The sequence below is a fragment of the Eutrema salsugineum genome, unplaced genomic scaffold (assembly GCF_000478725.1).
Source record: "Eutrema salsugineum unplaced genomic scaffold, Eutsalg1_0 scaffold_12, whole genome shotgun sequence".
Lineage (NCBI taxonomy): Eukaryota > Viridiplantae > Streptophyta > Magnoliopsida > Brassicales > Brassicaceae > Eutrema > Eutrema salsugineum.
The window spans coordinates 1,160,161-1,168,341 of NW_006256895.1; the positions used below are offsets into that span (position 1 = coordinate 1,160,161).

Below are 8,181 nucleotides of genomic sequence, written 5' to 3' on the forward strand. Positions count from 1 at the left end.
TCGAAAATCTGGTCCATCTCCCGCCACCGTCAGTGCCGGGGTCGATTGGACCGAGCTACATCCGGGAGATGTTTGACGCGCCTGCTGAGTCAGCTGCGTCTGTCGCTCCTCGATCGCCGCACAGGCGGCGTTGTAGATCTCCTCCGCCCGAGGATCCGTGAATTCGTCGTTCCGCTTCTTATGCGTCTCGGCAAAAACCTTTGTCATCGGAGGAAGTTCTCCTCTGTTATCTTCGACCTACAAAATCAAAATGAAAAAATTAGGATCGACAAATAAGGGTTAATTATTTGAAAACTAAAAAATCAGTAATTTTAATTTACTTACCATCATAAGCCGTTTTCCGGCAAAAAGAATCTGGCCGGAAGTGTGCGAAACGTTTTTCCGATTTTCCGCATCGTCAGTAGCGTTCCTGAAAAATATTTTCATTAGAATATATTATAAGAATTAATGAAAACAAATAATGTAAATATTAATGGAATTAACTACTTACCTAGTCTGGTTGTGCGGATCCAACCAATACTGGACAAGGCCCCGCCAGAAGGAATTGGCCATAGGCGCCAGCTTGGCCTTGTCGCCGTCAACCTCCCACTTCCGTTTCCAGTCGGAAACGGTGTTGTTGAGGCGGAATTTGACCTTCTTCTTGAAGGCCATCTCCACACGTCCGTGTGCGGATGTTTCCCAATGCCAGTTTTGCTAGGAAAAAAAAAAGTTAGTAATTATTGTAAAAAGTTAAAATTAAAAATTAAAATTAAACGAAATTGTAAATTACTTACCGCAAAACACTTGAACCAAGTGTCAAGTGTGGCCTGATCCAGCTTCTTCCAGCTGGTATGGGGTTGTACGAAAAACCCCTTGATGATATCCGCAACGTTACGACCGACTGCATTGTCGGTCGTAAACCTATTCAAATAGAAAGAGAAAAGTAAATTAATTTCAAATATAAGAATAAATATTAATTAATTTAAAAATATTGTAGGAAAAAATTTACATACCAAAATGTTCCCGGGGCTCGATCCGGGTCGAGTTTGTTCATGGTCTCACGACCCGGCTGTGCCAGAAGATCCTGTACCGTAAACTGGGCATACAGTACAGGCGGGATCGGATCAGCTTTAGGATCGGCCGGTGGGGGAGCCGCTGGTTCGGCTGGTGGTGGTGGAGGCGGTGCCGGCTGCGGTACAACAACCGGTTGGGAAACCGTCCGTTGTGTTCCCGAGGACTCCGGGATGGCTGATCTGATTGTCGAGGTAGACGGGGCCGTACCGTCATAATCGACCAGCTGTCAGTAGTGAAATCTCTTAGCCCGAGGAGCCATATCAACAGAATCTACAAAATTTAAAAAACTTTGTTACTAATTTTTCAAATATTTATTTAAATTTACAAAATCCGAGCCTATCTAAATTCCGAAACCTAAATCTAAATTCTGAACCTAAATCTATATTCCGAACCTAAATCTAAAAGAATATGTAATAAAATTATTTTAAAACAAAAAAACTTACAAGTATTTGGCTAGGAAGGAATTAGGAGATTAGGGAGGTAGAGAGAAAGTTTATTAGAGAGAGAAGGGAGAAGAGAGGAATGAGCGACGAAATGGGGAAAACTCGCGTCCCTTATATAGATTTTGTGAAGTTACGACGATTTTACGACGATTTGGTTGTATTTCAGTCGGTCCACTGCATGACATGACACGTGTCATGATAAGAGCGTTTGACCGTTACGACGGTTTAACGACGATTGTACCCTAAACCGTCGTAAACCCGTCGTAACGGCTAAACATTTATAACCTCGTACCTCGGATCAAGACCCTATCCGGTGCAAACGTTACGACGGTTCCACGACGGTTTCAGAGAACTTAGTCGTAAAACCGTCGTAAAGTTACGATTATATTACGACGGTTTTACGATGTTTTTAAAAAAAGTAATTAAACCCTAAATCTTAAAAAAGGGATATTGCATAAAGAACAATGCGAAGGTTATTGTATCCTAACATATAACAAAAGGTTTACAACTTTTCATGTCTGATGGATTTATGACATGAGATAGTAAATATTGAAATTCCGTAATCTAATGTATAACCTTTTACTCATGCATTTACGAAAACATGCAAGAACATGTAAATATGTATGTTTTTTTTCAAATTTTTGATTTTGCTCAGATTGATAGCATTTCATATAAAATAAGATAACCAATCAAAAACATTTGTGAAATACCTTACAACCAATAAGATATAAAAGATTTAAATTCTTGGATTTCAACATTAAGATGATTTTACGACGAAATAGTGTACTCGTCGTAAAACCGTCGTAACTTTACGACGATATTACGATGGTTCGTCGTAAAGACGTCGAAATGTTGAAACCCTATTCATTCAGGGCTTAAAACCTAGACTTAGGGTTTAGGGTTTAGAAAAACCGTCGTAAAACCGTCGTAAAATTGAATTTTAGGGTTTTTAAAAAATTCAAACAAACAAAGTTACAAATTACATAATATCAAACATTCACTAAATACAATGCATGAAACTCAATCAGATTCATCTTCCTCTATTACTTCATCACCATCGCCGTCTTCTTCCGCCAAATCGTCATCATCGGTTTCAGCAAACTCATCATCACCTTCTTCTTCTGTATCATCGGGAAGATCTTCAACTTGCCTGTTCCGAGGGTCTATTAAGAAAATCTCCTCATCAACATCTGGTTCAGACAGATCTACGCAAGTGTCCTGTTGAAGTGGAACATCCTCAACCCCTACAATCTTGCCCCTCGGAGCCACTTTAACTACAGCTAACCATGAAATTCCTGTTGATCGAACTCGAGGGTATGGCAGAAACGTTACCTGTTCTGCTTAAGAAGCTAATATAAATGGCTCAAACCTGTTGTACCGTCGTGATTTGTTCACGTCAACAACTCCAAACTTGTTTAGACGTACCCCTCTTCCAACAGTTGGATCAAACCAATCACATTTGAAGAGAACAGTTTTCAGCCTTAACAATCCAGGATACTCTACTTCAATTATTTCTTTTAGAACTCCATAAAAATCTATTTCACCCCTCACACAAACTCTATAGTTAGTTGTCGCCCGCTTTGCACCGTGACGGTATGTGTGAAAAACATAGCCCCGAGTGAAATACATGGAGGCTGTAGTTATTTTTGCCATCGGACCTAGTAGTAACTCATGGAACCATGTTGGAAATTCATCCGGATCATTAGGGTCCACCTAATAAGAAAAAAATTCCGCTTTAATTTCTTGATTTGGATATATAGCAAATTAAAGTAGTCTTTTAATTAAAATTTTATACGTACTTGTCCTTTTAACCACTGGGCATAGTGTTGATCTTTACGATCATTGATTTCAGTTTCAGAAACCCCAGATATGCATTCTTTAACCTCATCAACAAATGTGCTGAGAAAAACAACAAATTGTTATTAATACTGACAACTCATATAAAGATATTATTAATTAAAAATTACCTTTCATACGATGACAGCTCTTCACAATTTAACAGGATATACGTATGGGCAATGTGATAATCTTTTTCATTGGACCACCAAACTTCTTTTAGTTTTCCACTAAGACGTCCGATCGGCGAGAATATGTCAGGTACACCTTCAACGGCATATGTATGGCCAACTCCTCCATCATCATATCGACCAGTAGCTCTTTTGCGTGTTCGTACTTTCGGTGCAAAATAGTATGAAGTGAAGTGTGAAGTCTCTTGCGTCAAACTTCCCGCCACAATTGAGCCTTCCACTTTAGTTAGGTTTTTGGCTTTACCTTTAAGATGCTTCATGAAACGTTCGAACGGATACATCCACCTGTACTGAACGGGTCCACCGAGCTCTGCTTCGTGTGGGAGATGAACAGGAAGATGTTCCATAACATCAAAAAATGATGGTGGGAAGATCTTTTCTAAATTGCACAACAAGATTAGAATATTCAATGCCAGTTGTGATATTACATCAACTGATAATGTTCGTGTACTAAGATCCCGAAAAAAAGCACCAATGCCTCCAATAGCTTCATGGACATTTTTGGACAAGAGTTCAGCAAATGCAAATGGAAATAATCCCAGCAAACTTTACCCCCTTCTCAACAGATTTGGAAAGATTAGAGACATACCCATCAGGAAATTTAACGTCAGAAGAAACCCATCTGAACAATGCTGACTTTTGATCTGCACTCAACCGAAATACAGGAACTGGTGCTTTCCCATTACTCAGTAGATGCAACTCACTTCTGTCAGGCAAGTCCATTCTTGACTTACCATTGTCTTTTGTTCTTCCCGCTACGTTCATAACTGTATGCATGATGTTATCAAAAAAGTTTTTTTCAATGTGCATGACATCAAGATTGTGTCTGAGCAGATGATCTTTCCAATAAGGTAGTTGCCAAAAGATACTTTCTTGTGGCAATTATGATGAACTCCATAACCTTCAGGCATATTTGCAGGAGTGTGCCAGTTTCCCCCACGCGTTATTGTTTCCTCTGCCCTCCAATGATCGATTTGCGCCTGTATATCAGCTCCTGTTAAATTAACGGGTGGAGGGACATGTACACTTTTGTTCTTCATAAATAACCTCTTGTTCCTCCGATATGGATGGTTATCCGGTAAAAACCTCCGGTGACAATCAAACCAACAAGTTTTTCTACCATGTTTTAGCTGAAACGCATCAGTTCGATGAAGACAATAAGGACAAGATAGCCTCCCATGTGTCGTCCATCCTGATAGCATACCATAAGCGGGGAAATCGCTTATTGTCCACATAAGCACAGCCCGCATAGTAAATTTTTTCCTCGTAGAACAGTCATATGTATGAACGCCAGTATACCATAACTGATTCAACTCATGTATGAGTGGCTGCAGAAATACATCGAGAGCTCGCTTCGGATGATTTGGACCTGGAACCAAAATACTTAAGAAAAGAAATTTCATTTGCATGCACAAATCTGGAGGAAGGTTATAAGGAGTTAGGATTACTGGCCATAATAAATATTGTCTACCAGACATACCAAATGGACTAAAACCATCAGTGCACAGACCAAGATAGACATTCCATTTGAACTTAGCAAAATCTGGGTATACCATATTGAAGTGTTTCCATGCCTTTGCATCTGATGGATGAACAACTTCTCCATCTACTTGTGTATGTTCTGCATGCCATCTCATTGATGCAGCTGTCCTTTCAGATTGATAAAGCCGTTTTAACCTATCAGTTATAGGGAGATACCACATACGTTGGAACGGTATCCTTTTACGCCCACCAGTTTGCGGCCTGTATCTTGGTTTTTGGCAAAATCGACATTCCTCCAGCTGATTATCATCTTTCCAAAAAATCATACAGTTGTCAACACATACATCTATCATCTCAGAAGGTAGACCAAGACTAAAAATCAACTTCTGAATTTCATAGTATGTTCCCGCTGCCAAGTTATCCTCCGGTAGATACTCCTTCAGAAGATCAGCCCAATCATCCATGCAAACCTCAGCCAGGTTATGATCTGTTTTAATTGACATCATCCTAGCTGCCAACGATAATTTAGACAAGCCTTCTCTACATCCTTCGTAGATTGGCTGATTAGCATTGTCTAACAAATTATAAAATCGTTTGGCATCTACATTAGGTTCCTCAACAGCATTACCAGTATGCGTTTCATGAAATGCATCAGTCACCATTTCGTGCATCCTATCATGATCTACACTTTGATCATATTGATATTGATTAGGCTGATGACCATAATTCGATTCATCAATATCAACATGACTTTGATAATTACTACTACTACCAGCATTCCCATGAGTATTACTGCCATATCCTTCTCCATGTAGATACCAAACAAAATATTGCGGCATAAACCCTCTATTTAATAAATGCGTCCACACGGTTTTGGTTAGTGTATACCTCGTATTCTTGCATTTCAAACAAGGACAAAACATCTTCCCACTATCTTTCGTTCTCTCCATATTTGTAGCCTGAAACATAAATATTTCTAACCCGTTCTTGAACTCTTCTGTTAACGCCCCATCTGAATCTTTACGCATATACATCCAACTTCTTAGCTCGTATATAGACATCTTGAAAATAAACTCAAAATACTATATCTTTTTATTGATTAGACAATTGTGTCACGTCTAGCCACGTGAATGGAGTAAATTAATCTTATAATATTATTACTTCTTTTTTTCAAAGTAATATAACTCTTAATTCGGGTTTCTAGCAATGGACAACCCAATATATAAGGATTTACAACACTATACTAAAATTTAAGAGACCTACAATGGGTCTCAAAGATGAAGATTCTCTTATGTTTGAATGATGATGTGTTGTGATTGAAAGAAGGAATGAAGATCTATTTATAGGAAAATTTCGGGCTTTACAACGCTTTTACGACGACATTTTACGACGAATTTACATTCAAAAATAATATTACGACGAGTTTACGACGATTATGCGATAAAATCTTTCCCCTGCAATTGTTAGGTAAACATGTTTTAAATGTTTTCCACCTAACTTCTTTTTCGACGTAAAATCGTCGTAATATGTACATCGAAATGCAGTCGTCGTATATTCGTCGCAATTTTACATCGAATTTACGACGATTTTACATTTGCTAGCAAATATCTCGTTATCGATGTATAATCGTCGTAATTCGTCGTAAATTGTACGTCGAGTTTACGACAATTTTTTTATACGACGGTGTTACGACGGTTTTAAAATTAGACGTAAGATCGTCGTAAAATCGTTGTAAGCTTGCGAAGATTTGAAAACCGTCGTAATGGACCGTTGGAAAACGATTGTTTTCTTGTAGTGTTGCATCTTTATCTATTTTAGATCTCATCTTTTATTTCCTTTTCATGTTTATTTGCTTGTTAAAGTAGTTTAGCAAAAACCTTTACCTGTTCATCTTGACTTAAGATCACAAGTAACATAGATTAGTGTCTCACACACAAGTTTGGATTGATAACCCCTTGTACTACAAGACAGGGGATTGATAACCTCTACAAAGAGCCTCAAAAACTCTTAGTTATCAATTAGCGCCGTTGCCGACTTGTGGGAGCATTAGTCTCTTATTTGTTCTTAAGATTAAGACTTTACTTTCTTTTGTTTTACTAACTCTTTTTCAATTTCTGGCTTTGTTATCAGGTGCATGAAAACCAGATCTCGCAGCACAGAACCGCCTCTGCCCTACGACAATAACATCAACAGGATCAAAAGGCGAGCTCGCGAGAGAGAACGGCACTTTGAAAGGCTTGGAATGGCAGAACAGCAAAGGATAGAGCAGCAGGCTCAAGATGCCGAGCACCAGGCTCAGGCTAATCAGGCGCAGGCAGAAAGAAATGAACAACCAAGCCTTCGTTAACCAACAAAAGGCTCAAAGAAATGAAAGGCTTGCTCAGCAGAATCAACATCAAGCTAATAGAAACGAGCAGCAAGCCCATCATGTTCATCAGCCACCGCCACAAGCTCAGAGACAACCTCCTCCAGTCTTTGTTGGAGAAAACGACCGAGCTAACGCGCACCAATATAGAGCCGGGATTCAGGCACCACCTGTGAAAAACAACAACTTTGAAGTTAAAGCTTCTCTGCTCAATATGGTGCAGAACACCAAGTTTCACGGTCTACCCGGAGAGGACCCTCTTGAGCATCTTGATCAGTTTGATCGGGTTTGCGATCTGACAAAGATTAATGGCGTGTCAGAAGATAGCTTCAAGCTACGCCTGTTCCCATTCAGCCTCGGTGATAAAGCTCACCAGTGGGAAAAGAACCTCCCGAGGGGTTCTATACAAACATGTGAGCAGTGTAAACTGGCGTTCTTATCAAAGTTGTTCTCCACATCACGCACGGCCAAGCTAAGGAATCAGATCTCAAGTTTCACGCAGCACAACAACGAGAGCTTTAGTGAAGCTTGGGAACGGTTCAGGAGCTATACCAACCAATGCCCACACCACGGCTTCTCGGAGGCATCCCTCTTGAGTACTCTATACCGAGGTACACTCCCCAAGATCAGAAACCAACTCGATACAGCTTCAAATGGAAATTTTCTTGGGAAAGAGATCAATGCGGCAATGGAACTAGTGGAGAACCTCGCCATGTCCAATGACACGTATGGAGAAGACTTTGACAGGGCAAACCGTTCAGAAGTATCTAGTGAATAACAGCGCATGAAGAATGATATAAGAGAGCTACAA

At 39.7% G+C, this 8,181-nt stretch overlaps 1 non-coding gene across 1 annotated transcript; it reads right to left on the bottom strand.

Moving 5' to 3' along the window:
- Positions 1–7,839: 7,839 nt before the first annotated feature.
- LOC112089374 lies at positions 7,840–7,946 on the bottom strand. Its single transcript, XR_002901011.1, has one exon. It is a non-coding gene; the product is annotated as a small nucleolar RNA R71 (small nucleolar RNA).
- Between the last annotated feature and the right edge of the window lie 235 nt (positions 7,947–8,181).